The sequence below is a fragment of the Mastomys coucha genome, unplaced genomic scaffold, assembly GCF_008632895.1.
Source record: "Mastomys coucha isolate ucsf_1 unplaced genomic scaffold, UCSF_Mcou_1 pScaffold7, whole genome shotgun sequence".
NCBI lineage: Eukaryota > Metazoa > Chordata > Mammalia > Rodentia > Muridae > Mastomys > Mastomys coucha.
This window is the reverse complement of record NW_022196913.1, coordinates 5,841,138-5,859,051: the sequence shown is the minus strand read 5'-3', so window position 1 is coordinate 5,859,051 and position 17,914 is coordinate 5,841,138. Positions and strand designations below refer to the sequence as shown.

At 36.1% G+C, this 17,914-nt stretch overlaps 1 long non-coding RNA gene across 1 annotated transcript in view; it reads right to left on the bottom strand.

The window, feature by feature from the left end:
• Positions 1-17,914, bottom strand: part of LOC116082342 — a 70,231-nt gene that overhangs the window by 7,376 nt on the left and 44,941 nt on the right. The window contains exon 2 of the long non-coding RNA XR_004115255.1: positions 6,082-6,132. This is a non-coding gene — a long non-coding RNA (uncharacterized LOC116082342). The remainder of the gene's footprint in view (positions 1-6,081; positions 6,133-17,914) is intronic.

Sequence of the window (17,914 nt, the reverse complement as noted above, 5' to 3'; positions counted from 1 at the left end):
AAATTCTTAGGGAAATGGATGGATCTGGAGAATATCATCCTGAGTGAGGTAACACAATCACAAAAGAAGAAACTTTTTTTTAAGACAGGGTTTCTCTGTATAGCCTTGGCTGTCCTGGAACTCACTCTGTAGACCAGGCTGGCCTCGACCTCAGAAATCCACCTGCGTCTGCCTCCCAAGTGCTGGGATTAAAGGCGTGCACCACCACTGCCTGACGGAAACATTTATTTTTTTATAATTGATAAATAACTTTGTGAGTTAAAAGCAAAGTTTAATTCTCTCCCTGCAAAACAAAAACAAACAACAAAACAAAAAACAAAACAAAAACCCCACAACTCTTAAACACTCATATGAAGAAACATATATTAGCAAATATTTAAGTCATGAGCAGTTACTTTTAAAATCTCTAAAGGCTATAGAAGTTCTGCAACAATAACTTTAGAAAAGTCCCTGGTTTTACTAGCTAAAAATGCCTATTTTCCCCTATACCTTTAGTTGCTAAGATCTATTAAAACTATAAGTACAAATTTGTTCCTGAAATTTTTACTTCCTGTAGGAAATTCGTTAGAATTCTTAATTGGAGCCATAAGACACGGTGGGGGCTGATCTCATTCATACTGAAATCACAGGGGAAGTGAGGGGTGAGCTTCCCTCTGCCTGCCTGAGGAGGGTAGCCACATTCTAACTGTGAAAGTGACTTGTTATTAATTGTCATATCTCCACAACCTCAAGATGTGTGTCATTTAGAGAAGTGAGAAGTGATTCACAATTCTTGGGTACTTATGAATAGAAAATGGATTCTTAGAAGTTGAAATTGAAGTATGAAACATGGATTGAAGATGACTTAATACTCTCACTAGAAGCAAACTACACTGGGAACAACCGAACATGATGCCTGAGATAAGGAGGGGCTGACTGTTCGTGCCTGAAACCACCAAATGCATGATTTGACTTTCTTTCATCTTGGTCATCAGAAGACTATCATTAGAACTAGTTTTGAGTCTTTAAGTAGGAGATTTCTTCCATATTTTATTAAAATTAAATTATTTAATGGGTAGCTAAAGTGAGTTGTTTTATTTAGAACTATTAGAGAGTATACATTCTTACCAGCAAACTGGAACTAAATTTTCCCAAGATGCAGAGAAATCAATATGAGAATATAGCAACCTAAATATTAATATCAATAACAAAAAATATGAAATATTTCTTACTATGTACCAGGAAATTAATATAACCTTGATCATAACCTTACAAAGTGGATTTATCATCATCTTAATCATAATTATTTTCTGTCAAACAGACTGCCATGTAGGAATTTTCATGGGATGTCCATTCTATCAACTTCACTGGATCCAGTTACAGTTTCTTAGTTCTTTGTTTTACATTGACTTCTTTATCATGAAATAATTTCTCCTCAAAGATAAATATTTTTTCTCAGCATGTCACAGACTATCTTCCTTGTCTTCTTTTTATCTTTTGTCTTCATTTCCAAGTTATGAAACAAACAATTTCATTTATTCAAAGTGAGTTTGAGAAACTGAAGAATATTTGGGGCAAGAGTTTCTGCCTCTGGTGAGAGTGTTTCCTATCCTCCACTTTGTAGTTTCTTTCCATCAAGGACAACCAAGGAACAGGGTACACATTAACTCCTGAAGGCCACATGGCAAGGCTTTGGCGATGAGGATTCTTTCCTTCCACTGAACATTTTCACAGGTGCCCGTCTTCACTACCTCTGACCTCAGCCTTCTTGTGCATCTGATGCTTCCAAGATAACATTTTGCACTTTACCTTTTTCAAAGTCATCATTGCCTTTATCAGAGATGAAGCTTGTAGAGCCACAAGAACTCTTCTCACAGTGTCATAAATGGGGTTTATGTACTTTCGGGTATCTTGTCATTTTTTTCTCGCCATGTGCCCACAACACCTCCCCTTTCTTTAAAATACTCCAAACATCATTGTCTTAGAAAAAGTAGATGACAGTTTTGACCAAAAGACACTAGAAATGGTATACTACAATTGTGTTTTCTTTATAAATTACCAAGTTTCCAAAATTGTTGTTATAGTACTAAAAATGGTCTAAGTCTCAGATGAGGGAGAACTTGAGTGAGCAAGATGCAAATGATGGTGGTCATCTATCAATGGTATTTTTTTTTCAATGTAAATTTCAGTGTATGTGCCAAACATCTTCAAAAGCCTAAAATGACTTTGCTGCATATTTTTAGTTTCAGTTTAGAAACCAAGGCACAGCACGCTGGCTTAGAGAATCAGTAGAGGAAACAGAGTCTGCATCTTAGCCATTTTGGCAATTTCAGGTCAGTTTAGTTGATTTTTTATTATTTACTTGTTAATGCAAACAAAAATAACACATGGGCATTTTTCAAATGCCATTATTTGTTGTGAAGTACAAGCCATAATTGTGTAAGGCAATAGCCCTGGTTGGGATATTAGAGCTTAGGATTCAGGGCACTATATAATTGACTAGTTTTACAATTTATTTTCATTCATCTTAACCCTGAAATCCTAAATGGGGATTCTTGGGCTACCTAGTTATTCTCTAGTCATCAGTGTTAGAATTCTTACAGTTTATATACATTAGAGACTAATAAGAATCATGGACTTTGTTAAAGAAAAAGCAGAATGCATAATGCAATAATCAATATTAATCAACTAATTGAGATGATCTATATCCATGGAACAAATGCTTCTGGATATGCCAGCACAGTGCGCTATGAATTATTTTAACTGACATAGGAATCCCACCCCATCTTTGGGTAGTACCAATTCAGGGGCTGGAGTATTTGCCTGAACTAAAAGGGAAAGATGTACTGTGAATAACAGTTATCACACACTGCTTCTTGACTGTGGATGGAAGCAGACAAGCCATCCTTAAGTTCTTGCGCCACATTTTCCCTGCCCTGATAGTCGGAAGCTTCAAACTGTGGGCAACAAGAGCTCTGTGCTCAATTTATAATTTGCCTCATTTTCCATTGAATTTAATTTTGAGCTTCCTTTACCTTTTGTATGTTTCTTGTCAATAATTATCTAGAAAAAGTAGTCAAAGCTTACTTGCAAATAAGAAGATCGTATATTTCCTACTAGGAGGATTAAGAATTTTGATGTTTTGAGTACACTACTGGTCTTTTTTTTATTGCTCATGTGTGGGAGACAGGATTTCTTTTTTTCTGGATATCAATGTCTACATCATTTCATTTTACCCTGAAACATGAGGGTCACATCTTAAATGCAGTTTTACATAGTATTTCATACTATGTCCTAAATTTTCATCATGTTTTGTTCATGACATCAGATATTCTGCAAGTAAACAATCTTAGTTACTCTTTGATAGCAAATTTTGAGAAGTTCACTGAGATATACAGACTTTGGATCTGAATAATTTACCTGAGTGATTTTTTTATTTGCAATTATAAACAATATATAAAACATATATATGTATTCATTATTAGGCCAGCACGATGGCTCATCACCTTAAGACATTTGTTGCCAAGCTTCACTGCCTGAGTTTGACCTGGAATGTAAAAGGAAAGAAGTGCCTCCTGAAAGCTGTCCTCTGAACTCCATAGTTTGTTTGATATGAGCATGCATTCACACACACACACACACACACACACACACACACACGGTACTTGCTCAGTGATGTTCATTTCTACTTTATTCACAAAATCTAGTAAATGGAAGCAACCTAAATGTTTTTTAACAGGTGAACAGACAGTAAAAATACAATACTATTTATCTGCAAAGAAAAATTAATTTTGAAGTTGGGTGAATAGACCTGGAAAAGGTTACATTAAATAAAGTTACCCAGACACAGAAAAAGAAATGTTACATGTTCTTTCTCATCTATGCTTCTTAGCTCCATAACCTCAGGAGTGAGTATTTGACATGGTGTGATGTAATTACAGAGACCCAGAAAGTATAAAGAAAGTGTGTGGGGGAGGTTGAGAGAGGATATCAGGAAACAGACTATGTGAATGAAAAATAGAATATTGGGCAAGGGTTTCTAACTATGGTGGAAGAAATGAACTCAATCAATAAAGAAGAAAAGGAGGGATAAGAAACAAATAACACACCAAGGTTATCGGAAAAGGCCTCAGAGAATCCTCATTTTATATTTACCTAAACTTATACACAATACATAAAATTATATACATATGATTAAAGATTATATATGATTAAAGAATATATATATTCATATATATATATATATGCACACATATGAACATAAAAAAAAAAAGTTAAGTAACTTGGGCTGACTATGATCCCATTTAGAAGCATGGCATAATAAAAACCTCAGTACCGGGTGTAAGAAACCTCCTTTCAAATTGTTAGTCCAAATGATTCCCCCAAACAATATAGACTATAGAGCCAGAATAGCAGGAAGTCTGTGGTGAAACAAGTATCTTTGAGCAGTGGCTGAACAAACAAGACCAAAACAACAACAATGGCAACACCAATAGACACGTTAATATGGAAGAAGGGAATTTTCCCAGGCTCTCACCCTAGATAAAGAGCTATCAGCAATTATAGACTGCTGGAATAACTGTAGTCTCCCAGGGATTAGCCCTTCTTGTTTGTCCACTGAAGAGTGGTCAACCTTGAAACTATATTCACACCAACAAAATGACTCAGTAGTTTGTATTTATAAATACTTACCCATACACATAGGTAAGAATAATAATAAAACCCCCACCACTACTGCTAGGGGATTCAGATGTAGTCTCCCTCATAGACTTTTTGGAGCCTCTACTATTCCAGGTCTCTGGTATCCTAAAGGTATATTCCTTACCCACCTGTCTCCAAATTCAGTTCACTGCCCTGGCCCTCTTTCCCTGGATCTCCCCACTCCTGATCACCCTACCCATCCCCTGATGTTCCCCTTCTGGTCCCTGCTCCCATCAAGTTCTTTTCTTCCATCTACCTCAGATGACTATTTTATTTCCCTTTCTGAGTGAGATTCAAGCATCCTCCCTTGGGACCTCCTTGTTATGTAGTTTCTTTAGGGAAGTAGATAGTAGCATAGCTATTCTGTTCTTTATGGCTACTATCCATTTATCAGTAAGTACATGACATGCATGTCCTTTTTGGGTCTGGAATACCTCACTCAAGTTGCTATTTCCTAGTTCCATCCAAAAAAATTGACTGCAAATTTCATGATATCCTTGTTTTTAATTGTTGAGTAGTATTACTTTGTGTAAGTGAACTGCATTTTCTTTATCCATTCTTTGATGGAAAGAAATCTGGGTACTTTTAGTTTCTTGTTATTATGAGTAAAGCTGCTATGGATATAGTTGGGTAAGTGTAGTACCCAAGATGGTGGAGCATCTTTTGGGTATATACCCAAGAGTGGTATAGCTGGGTCTTGCACTAGAACTATTCTCAGTTTTCTGAAAATGCTGTATTAATTTCTAGACTGTTTATACACATTAGCAAATTGAAGTCTGACACTATTAATAATACTCTATTATGCTTGCAAACAGATGCCTTGTATTCCTGTGTTCTGAGAGGCTCCATCCAGTAGCTGAACAAAACAGATTAGAGCCACAGCCAAATTGGATGGAGTTTGATAGGGGGATCTTGTGGAAGAGTTGGAGGAATGATTGAGGGACCCAGAGGGGATAGGGACTTCACAAGAAGACCAACAGTGTCAACTGGCTTGAACCCATGCGGGTTTCTATAGACTGAACCACCAACCAAAAAAAGCATGGCCTATGGCTACCTGCTTCCATACATATGTTACAGATGTGGAGCTTGGTCTTCATATGCATAATCCAACAACTGGCACTGGAGCTATCCCTGACCCTGTTGCCTGCCTGTGGATCCAGTTCCCCTGAATGGGATACCTTATTTGGCTTCAGTGGGAGAAGATGTATCTAGTCCTAAAGTGGCTTGATGTGCCAGGGTGGGTTGTACTGCCACTTCTCAGAGGAGAAAAGAAGGAGGTAGCGGCGGAGAATATGTGAAGGAGAACTGGGAGAAGGGGGCTCTGATTGGAATGTTAAATAAATAAATAAGTAAATGAATACCAAAACAAACTAAAATAATCAAAGAAAACAGGCCACATACTTGATAATAGAAGCATCATTGAAGGGGTGTGAGGGAAGTAGCTGGCTTGGGCTGCAGAGAGAAACAGGAGAGAAGAAAGTGATATCATTATTTTTCAAATAAAATAATTAAAAATGTTCCATTTTGGTTGAATACTTTATTTCCTGTTCCACTATTATAAATGATTGTATGATAATAGAAAATGCTGTACTCCTGTTCCTTTGCTGAGATTCTTCATAAGCTAGAGTCCTAGTGTTGCACTAGTTGATTGAAAGTCTTGCTTTCTTAAATTTTGTTTTCTTTAGTAGATTGATCAGTTCATCAAGGAATAGAGTCCATAGTTCACAGATATTTCAAGATTAGCATTTTAAGTAAAGAGGATTTCTTTAGTTTGTTGTCCTTCCCTACTGTCTACTTTATTACAGCAAGACTGATTCTATATTCTAACCCCCCCTGAGAGTCCCCCATGTCTACTACCCCATTCAGTTTCAGACCACAACTTGGCCCCCAACTTTTTCTCTGATCTGGGTACACTATTTTTCAATTTGGTCTTTTGTACCTTTAGCCTCCAACTACCCATGCTCACATCCCACTGAGTGCACCAATTTCCAGGAGAGGTAGAGGCACTATATCATGTGTTAGAAGATACGTCCCATATCATGACTGTGCCCCAGCTTCTCACTTAATCTAAGAAATGTATACTGTCTTAAATGCTACCCAGGGCACAGTGTTCTCCTCCAAGAATAAAGTGTTCTTAAAACATTATTTAGTGTATGGATTGCATACTAAATTGCATTGCCTTCACTTTATTTCAGGAGTTACAATGCACTTGGGGGTAATTCTGTCTTTGGAATCTGTCTTTGGTCAATAATGCTTTCACTACTCCTGACTCCCAGGGGTGATGGACTTATAGTTAAATGTCTCTTATACCATTTTGGCACAAACAATGAGTGTCAGTATGTGTTTAACTCTTAATCATGGAAATTCCTTGCTTATATGCTTCTATGACTTAAACTATCAAGTATAATTCCCTCAAATTGGAATCTCTCTCTCTCTCTCCCTCCCCCCCCTCTGTCTCTCTCTGTGTGTGTATGTGTGTGTGTGTGTGTGTGTGTGTGAGTAGGTGCATGTTTTTGTCTGTACTCTGTGAGAACCTAAACATCTATTCTCTTTGATCTTTTCTCTCTGCTTAACTGAGCGAGTTCATTCTTCATAGCATCGTGGTACCAAGCTGGATGCAGCCACCAAATAACCATGCCCTCATCCAGTGAGTTCCAATGATAGGAATTAACAATTTTTCTCTTGTGCCTTTAAATACTTTTAAATGCTCTAGGAAACATTTCCCAATTTGTCTATTCAATACACCACTGTCTAGAAGCAAAACACCTGCTTGGTCCAGTACTTACAAGAAAAGGAGTAATATAAAGTAACTAAGTGCAAACATAACACACCCTGAAGATGTGGAAACCTCACATTTCTTTAAGGAACACACTCTTTAGTAGTTGTTTTTCTAATTTTTAAAGATGTATTTATTCATTTTATGTGCATGAATGTTTGCCTACAAGTGTTTATTGCTCCACGTGCCTGATATTACAAAGGTCAAAAGAAGATTTAGGATCGCCTAGAACTGGAGTTATGAATGCTTGTGAGCCACATTGTGTGCTAGAACCCAAACCACGTCCTTGATAAAGCAACAAAGGCTGTTAAGCACACAGCCATCTCTCTATCCTGGAGGAAAACTGTCTTTATAAACACAAATATGCTAAGAAACACTGTTTTATGATATAAAGAAATGTTGAAATTTAAGATATTAAGAGAAGTGAATAAGGGATTTGGACACGGTTAAGTGGATACAAACACACAAGGGTGAGAAATAAATTCAAGTCATCAAAATCACAGTGGGATGGGCACATCCTGTACCTTCAATCCCAGAGCCCTTAGAAGGGATGGGGTGTCCACAGAAGAATCTTCTAAAGCTCACAGTCCAGTTAGCCTGCCACACTCAGAGTCACAGAGCAAATAAATCCTTTGCAAAGGTGGTGGGATATGAGGACCAATACCCAAGTTGTCCTCTGACCTCCAGCAGTGCATTAACTTATGTGCTTGTCAGCACACACACACACACACACACACACACACACACTCACACAAACACACATTCACAATCACAGTCACACACACTCACACTCACACACACATGCACACACATACATATACATACACACATGGACTCAAATATACTCACACACACTATCACACACAGATACACACACTCCCACATACTCTCTCACACACACAGTCACACACAGACACACACAATCACACACACACATACCCACATATACACACACACTCACAAACACACAGACACACATATACATACTCACACACACACTCACACACTCACACATAGACACACACTCATAGTCTCTCAAACACACACTCACACATACTCCCCCACACAGACACATATACACAGAGACACATATACACACACATTCAATACACACTCACACACATACACACATACTCAAACACACTCTCACATACTCACACATACTCACATACACACACAAACTCATACACTCTCACACACACTCTCACACAGCAATAGACTCTCTCTCTCACATACACACACATACACACACACACACACATACACACACATACCACATGGTGTAAGGAGAAAGAAAGAGAGAAAAAGAGATGTGAATAAAAGAGGTAATTAGTAGTAAAAATGCTTGTCAAATTCTTACTTCTGCATCTTTTGTGATTTATGAGCAATTAATATTAGCAAATTTGTGGGGTAATTCTATAAACCTTAAAGATATGTCATATATAGGAGAGATGCATGTATGCCATAAAAAGTGTTGGTTATACCCAAAGTGATACCAAAATCCAATATGCTATAAATGCTGTGGGGACAAAGGGGGTAACAGAACTATGCTTGCATTTTGTTAGCCCAGTCACTATTAACTGTATTTAAGAGATTGAAAGAGAAAAGATGAAATATTTTATGTTGCTTTAGTTATTGAAGTGTGTTCCTAAAATAGGAAAATAGTACAATTAAAAGACTTTCACCTAAATTAACTTTTGGTTCTGTTTAAATGACTGTTTAAATCATGAAACAATTAATGAAAGTAAAAAGACAAAAGAACGTTTGCCCAAATACAACAGAAAGAAATATGAAAAAGAAAGGTGAGTTTCAGGGTGTTTTTTTTTCTAGTTGCAAATATTTAAGAGGATAACCCAAAGACAATACTTATTTAACTAAATACCATAAGCATAATCCTTTAAAGTTTAGATGACAGACACAGCAAGGAAGAGTCAACAATGTGAAAGAATAAAGGGACTTTCATTAAAATAATTACTATGTAACAAAACATTGTTACCATAGTCCCTGTCTGCTTATTTAAGATTTTTATATTGCCCATAGTACCTACATTTAGTTAATAGAATCTATCACGATGATTGAAGTAGGTAGAAATGAATTTACTTAAAGCTCTTTACAGTAGGTAACATGTGTTGTCTGTGATGACTGCTATGTGAGAGACATCTCACTTTAGCAATAATAAGGTTCTGGTGCTAGGGTAATCTGACCTCAGCTGGAGCCATCAGGACTCTTCTCCCCAACAAATTTCAAACTAGAGTGAGAAGAAAGAATTTTTTTCTTTCTTGTCATGAAGATTTAAGAATTTGAGGTTGAATTTTCTAAGCCAACCACTCATATATGGCGTTAGGAAGAAAAAAATTACAACCTTCAATGGGACAAGCACAGTGGCAGCATCAATCCATTGCTCCTTCCCTTATGCCTAAACTGGAAATATAACTGTAAACATTTTATGTAGAAATACATATAGACTTCTATTCAGTGGTCTAATTTATACACCAAGGGCATAGTTTTGATATAGTCATTTGGGAGACAATATTTTACAAATATCTTCAGCTTCACAGTTCAAATATAATTTAAAATATTTATCAGTTAGCAATTTACTCTGAAGCTCATATGATTATTATTAATAATATCATTACAAATGACTATTCAAGATTTCAAAGATGGTTAGAAATTGAGATATCTCTTTTTTCATTAATGGGCATAAGTGAATCCACTTGAACACCAATTAATTTTTTTTAAAGTAATTCTAAGTTAATATGAAAAACTGTACACCGCATGCCAGTTACGTTTTGATTAGATTATATAATCAAAACCAGAATGAGGTGTGAAAGTAATAGAAATAGAGGAATAGAGGTTTCAACCACTCTTACCTCTGAAAGAAGTGACATCTCCAAGAATCTTCAGCACAAGTAAGTGGTGATTCTGTTCTTACCTATTACTGCATTGCACACATAACTGTAACTTAAAAATCTCTTATGCATGAAACAGCTTTCACCCCCAGGCAGCCTGATCAAGGAATTACATGCAAATTAATCAGAAACATATGGGCACAGTTTACCTTGAAATATAGAAATTGAGCAAATATGTTCTGGGTTTTCACCCTCTTCGAATTCCTCAAAGACACTGCCAAACTTTTTCCTGAATTTTCAGTGTCTCTTCCAAAGTGTTTCTAGTCTTCATCACACAGTCAGTACCTCACATGTGTTTAGTCATTTGTGGGTACTGTTTGAGTGGCCATGACATTGATCAAAATCTGTTTAACCAATGATAACATCGAGCAATATTCACATAAAATATACAAAATATTAAATGTATTTTAACTTCAACATCAAAGTGTTTAATTTGCAAAAGAAAATATGGAAATAATTTTCAGCATTTTTTACAGAAGTATGCTATAGTGAACTTTTAAAGTATTTCAGATTAGAGAGTAATAGTACAATAATTTTTTTCTTGAAAAATAACCATTATCAATTTTATTATATATTATATAATATATATACTTATAATTATCAGAAGTGTGCCTATTATCATTATATATATATGTGTATATATATATATATATATATATATTTACTTTTTCATATTTATACCAATACCAATCATCTTTGGACTGTTTCTTTCTACTTAAAATACACTTATGATCTTTTTAAACATTATGGACCATCCACAGAACTATACCCCACTCATTTTATTGACTGTAGAATATTTTTATGATAATTTTAAAAGTGTTTTCCAGTTATTTAGTTCCTCTTAGTCTGCAGAATAGCTATTTAGAAAAAAGTCAGGCTAACATGTTATCTTTTAAAAAAATTAAAATTACTAGAGTCTTAAAATAATTTCAATAAAATTATTTTTTTTCAGACAAACCTAGTCACTTATTCAAGAAGTAGACAGTCGCTGGGCAGAAGGTTGGTTTTATAGGAACACTTTCAATGTGTTATCTGATCCATTTCAGAAATGATAATCTAGTCTAAAAACCTTTTTCCTCAATTATGGCAGAAGCCAGCATTCTTTTGCAGTAAAGTCAGCAAATGGGAGAGATCCTGAGAGCCAATCTCTTGGGAAGGTGAATTTGGAATTATGTCACCACTTAGCAGAATAACAACACTGATGGCTTGAAATGAATCCTCTCCTGACAGACTGAACTTTTTAGCCTCCTCCATATCAGCCATCTCCCTGTTGTTGGTATACGGTTTCAGTAAAGTAAGAGCAAGGCCAAGTTCAGAAAGACACCAGACCACAACAAAAACAAAAACTTGATAATGAATAATAGCAATCTGTAGTTTGCTCCTTTTATCTGCTGTGGTGTAAAGTGTCTTCCCTCACTTAATTGCTCGGTGAAATGATTACATATTTAATAAATAATGATAGGAAAATAGCCATGAAAGCTTCTTTTTTGTAATCTGGGAAAAGAAATGAAACAAATACATGAAAGCCAATATATAGTGTTCTTCGTGACCCCAGTGATACAGAGCTATTGGTGTTTGTGTGTTTCTTCACTATAAATAAGATACACTAGAAAGTGCCAATGTTACAAAAAAGAGGTTTGTTTATCACAGCAGCTATTCAACATTCATGAAAAGTTTAATTAAGATAATGCCATTTCTAAAAATTTGAAAAGGGCTAAGTAAACAGATGGAATGGATTCATCTGTTACACACATACCATATGTACTCGCATGGTAAGTATTTAGATAACTACAAATTACTTAACTCTACGATGAAAGGGTAAGTGGATCTATCTTCCTGGAGGATTTCTCTTTTCATATTGGCACTTAGATATATTTTCACTGTGGTGTTTGAGGATAGTTTATAATTTAATCACCAGCAGTATGAAAATTTCAGACCTCTGGGAAAAATAAATTGGTTTGAATATTTACTGTGAAGATATAAAACTAAATTAGTTGTTTTACTCATTATAATTAAGACTCAATGAGACTATATATATCCCATTAGCTACCCAGAGCATCTTCATCTGCTCTTGGAGTCTCGTGTGTCTCTTATTGGTGTTTTCATTATTGTTTAATGAACATATGTTAAAACCTCATATAGATTAATGTGAAGAATGCCTGAGAAATACCAGAAAGATGTATAACTTATATAGGCACAATATATATAATAATTTATGTACATTAAAAATTTGTGTTTGCTTATAAAAATAACTGCTACTTTGGAGTATTGGGATGATCTCAGTCATATTCTAATTGTCAGTATATTCTTCTTAAACCTTGAACCCTAGACATGATGAATACACTGGATATACAGCTCTTGATGACATGGCTGCAACTCTTCATAGTGTTCTCACACTGGACATTTGAAATTTCTCATCCATACTTTATTCTGTTTATTCCTCGTCCTATGTCTCTCACCAACACTATGCTTCTGGATGACAGTTTCTGACTGCTCTTGATATTAATTTTCATACATATTTAGTTATGATCAAGAAATTCTACTTATTAATTTTACCTCTAAAATTCCAAAACATCCCTTGATTGTCACATTTTGCAAGGGAGTGCATCACACATGGGTGAGAGCTTGATCTGTAAAGCACTGTGTGTAAGTGTTCAGATTCTCAGTATGTATGTTAAGTCTTTCAGTGTTGGTAGGAGTCAGAGACATGAAAGTCCTCGTGGCTCAGTGGTCAGCCAGTAAAGCCACAGATTTTAGCCTTAACTTCAGTGAGAAATCCCGGCTCAGAATATGAGGTGATACAAATAGATTGAAAACAAAAAACAAAACAACAAACAAAAACAAAAACAAAGAAAACAAAAACAAATTCAAATCCCATAGTTTCTCCTGACCTATACACACAAGTACACATGTGTATGTATACTCATAAACATATATCTACTATAAACACCACACACACACACACACACACACACACACAGAGAAGAAAGCACTATACACACAAACACACACACAGACACCACACACACACACACACACAGACAAGAAAGCACTATACACACAAACACACACACAGACACCACACACACACACACACAGACAAGAAAGCACTATACACACAAACACACACACAAACACACACACAGACACCACACACACACACACACATACACACAGACAAGAAAGCACTATACACACAAACACACACACAGACACCACACACACACACACACACACACACACACAGACAAGAAAGCACTATACACACAAATACACACAGACACCACACACACACACACACACACACACACACAATACCTCATGAAACCTCCAAAATGTTTGTCAGAGTAGTGAATAGAGCTTTACACTCAAAGCTGTAAGTGTTTTAACAATATAATTCTGTCTTCTCTTCTTTAGATACACTCCTTCCAATAAAATTGAACTTAAGAGTTTTAACACTCATTTTATACCAAGAAATAAAGAATGAGACTTATGTATATTTCATTTTGTTTTTTACTCTCTTTACTTTTGAAGTCCCTTCTGACTATACTGTATGTGTGTATATGTACACACACACACACACACACACACACACACACACATATATATATATATATATGTATGTATATGATGATTCTTTCCGTTTTGCTAGAGACAGCATCTCTTGTATTTTAAGCTAGACTAAAACTCTATACATCCAAGAATGACAATGAACATCTGATCTTCCTGTCTCTGCCTCCCCCATTGTTGGAGGCATACCTGGTTCATGTGGAATGGGGCTCAAACCCAGGGCCTCATACATATTGGGCAGGCACCAAACCAAATTAACAACATTTCCATACAATACACTTAACTAATTTCAATAAAGTGAGTAAAAAGTAAACAAAAACAAATGAAAAATCTGTCATGTGAAAAAAAGAATAAACTACAGAACCAAGTGTATTCTCAGCATGATATAGCTTCACCTCCACTACATGTAGGTTGGCAGGCAGGACATCTTGACTTCATTTATTGTGTATATTGTTCTTATATATTAAGTTTTTAATAGCATAATATACTGCTACAGTGCCTCTTGAATTAAGAGTTTCACATTTGATTTCAAAGTATTTTTACTCTTCTTAAAAATACAGACCAGCCTACTGGATAGCCATTTCATTTTCTTTGTTTGCCACATAACAGTAGGAAACTGCTAACACTTAAATATTGTTAAATGAGAGTTCCATTTCAGAACTTGTTTTATATATCAATAAACTATTTTCCACAATCATTCCTTATTGTTTAATCTTATATAAATCCCTGGATTCATTTTACTAGGTCTGAGTTTATTTTTATAATAAATCTAGATGAGATAATTGTACTCAAAACAATCTAGTATAATTAATGACAGATATAAATAAACTGTTTCAATGTAGTAGGAGTTTTTTTTTAAAAAAAAAAAAATACAAGTTATTTGTGCTCCAATATGAATGCCAGTTATTTATCTGATTCCAACATTTCATTATTCCTAGATGGAAGGTTTCATATTAACCTTTTTGAACACACTTCTTAGAACTATTGTCATGTAAGGCTGAATCTACCGGGTGGAACAATATGTAATTGCATTTGTCATTAGTATAAATTCCTGGACAAAACATGCTAACTGGAGCAGGATCCACTCTGCCTACAGTTGCAGGGCTTTCCTCTTGTCTGTTGGCTCCACTATAAAAAGGTGAGATGATTTCACATCATGTTTGAAGGAGTAGGGTCAAGCAGAGACATTTACATCAAATAAAATTAGGCAGAAGGGGACAAAATAGAAATTTTAAAGGTCATGGAAATCTTCTTGCTTCTGCTAGGTTCCACCACCTATAGTATCTCCTTCCCTAACGGCACCAATAGCCGCTGAAATGCCCAAGACTGTGAGGGTATTTCATATTTAAGTCACACTAGTAATCAAATGCAAGTCAACTCATTAAATAAAATTATGCCACAGAGATACAAATAGACACCAACCCGTCCTACTCAAATGATTACTTATGTAAAACTGATTTTATACTCATTTGGAACTGAGTATAAAAGTGTTAGCAGGGATAATATGGGGCCATCTAAAAGAAGAGCTTAGAGAATATAATTTCTGAACTTTTATACACAGTGAGAACTTAAACAGTCTATTTTCATTAAGATACAACAATTGTGAGCAACTGGAGAGACAGCTCAGCTGTTAATGGTAGGGAGCAGCAGTGTAAACAGCCAGAATCCCTGGAGCTCCTGGGGACTGGAACACCAACCAAAGAGTACATATAGAGGGCCCAAGGCTCAGGCTGTATATGTGGCAAATGTTATCCTTGTTGGACATCAGTGGGAGGAGCAGCCCTTAGGTTCTGGGGTTTGATGCCCCAGTGTAGGGGAATGCCAGTGTGGGAAGACAGGAGAGGATGGCTGGGGGAGAGAACACCCTTTTAGAGGCAGGAGAAGGGGGTATGGGATAGAGGATTTCCAAATGGAAGATCTGGAAACCAGAAAACATATGAAATGTAAATATACAAAATATTCAATAAAAAAAAAAAGGTAAGCTCACAACCAAATGTCATTATGTGCTAACCTGAATCTGAGTTAGGCCCTCCCTAGGTAATACATCAGTAGGGAGTCCCAAAAGAGTTGATGATTTGTAAGTAGTATATTCTTTAGTACACACACACACACACACACACACACACACACACACTTATGCATGTATGTGCATGTGTGTGTGCATGTATGCATGTGTGCACGCGTAGATGCATGCATGTGTGCTTGTGTGTGTGTGTGTGTGTATGTGTGTGTGTGTGTTTGTGTATATAGCTACAAGGTCCTGAATCTACTATAGAATAAACAGAAAGTTTCCTCCATCCTGATAAGTAGCTGTGTGTATGAGGGATAATTAGGATTGGGAGGGAACCCTAATTCAAGAAGGTAAACCAGGAGAAAAGTTATGGAATTGGGGAGAGTGGAAGGAAAGTGGTTATCAAGAAGAGACTAGGTTAAGAGGCAGAAAGTGAGCGAAGCTGTTTCTCCAAATCATTTTGAATCAACATCTATTAGGCTTTGAGTTTCGTGGAAATGGCTAGAATCCTTGACCTCAGTTATTACAGGTATGGCCCTGTGGGGACAGTGAAGGCTGAGTAGCTACAGGGCAATTTAGACAATTAAGACCTACAACTTACAAATGAGGAGTAGATTCCCTTTGACAATCTGTCCAGGACTAGTCCAAATAACTTTGGTAAATTTATGTTTTCTCACTTTCAACTTCAACAACAACAACAAAATAAAGCTTTAAGAAAATTCACTCCTGAGTTTCATCAAACACATATACATTCCAACTGCATAAATAGTTAAGCAAACAGGATTGGATTTATAAAAGTATAATTAAAACTAAACTGAAAACCTAAAATAAGTCACAATATTAAATCAAAAATGTTTTAAAGAGGAATGATTTGGAGAAAAAGTAGTTGGACAGAAAAAGATAATCAGACGATTCGATATACTGGTGAATTCTGAAAGACATTTTTGGCTAACTGAGAAGACATGATAAGTGTAATGGGCATAAGCCTGTGGGATCTAATCACACCAGGACAGATTCCTTTGGGCTAGTCTTTGTTGAAACAAGCACAGTTAATACGTTTGAAAGAGGAGAGTGGTTAAAAGGATCAGTGGGGCTGGGTTGCACACACTGCCTCTGTCCTGCTAAAACCACTTTGGGGAAGGAGACTAAAGACACAGCAGAGGTATCAAGTGTTGAAATTACACCCTTTGGATTGTTTATAAGACTGAACCTATAATATTTAAGTGGACTTTGAAATTGATAAGAATGGATTAATACCAGTCTCCTTTTGATAAGGACATTTTCTCAAGAGATTCTTCCAGAACATTCTTCTTGGGTACAAGATTCTGTAATTTATCCATATTATGTATCTCAAGCAGGACAATGCCAAGAATCAGAAAAAAAAATTGACACCGTATATCTCAGGTAATACACAGGCATGGAGACAGAGAGAAAACCCACGTTTGGGTGCATCTGAGGATGATGGAAAGAAGGATCAGGTCGAGTTCAAGGCCAACATAGTCTATATGGCCAATTTCATTCAGGTCAGGCCAAGTCCACAAAACAAGACCTTGTCTCAAACAACTGGAACATTGTTCTTATAAGCATACAAGCTGAAAAACTGAAAGTGGCTTATTTTACAAATTTTGTAAAAAAGCTGATATAATAATATTCTTAAACTCATGGGTGTCCCCAGATAAACATTGAACTTGGCCACCATGATGCACAGATGTAGTTCTGGCAAATGAACAGGTTCTCTAACCACGAGCAAATGGGCAAGAGTCAGGGAATTCCAAGTTTTTAATCAGGAAAAACAGTAGTTAAGAGAAGTACTAAAATGCCAGTCTTTCTTGTTTACACTCAAGAATTGACTAGTCTAACTTCTTGAGTTCTTTGTATACATTGGATATTAGCCCTCTATCAGAAGTTAGACACCAGAGAACCAAATAAACCTATTAAAAAATGGGGTACAGAGCTAAACAAAGAATT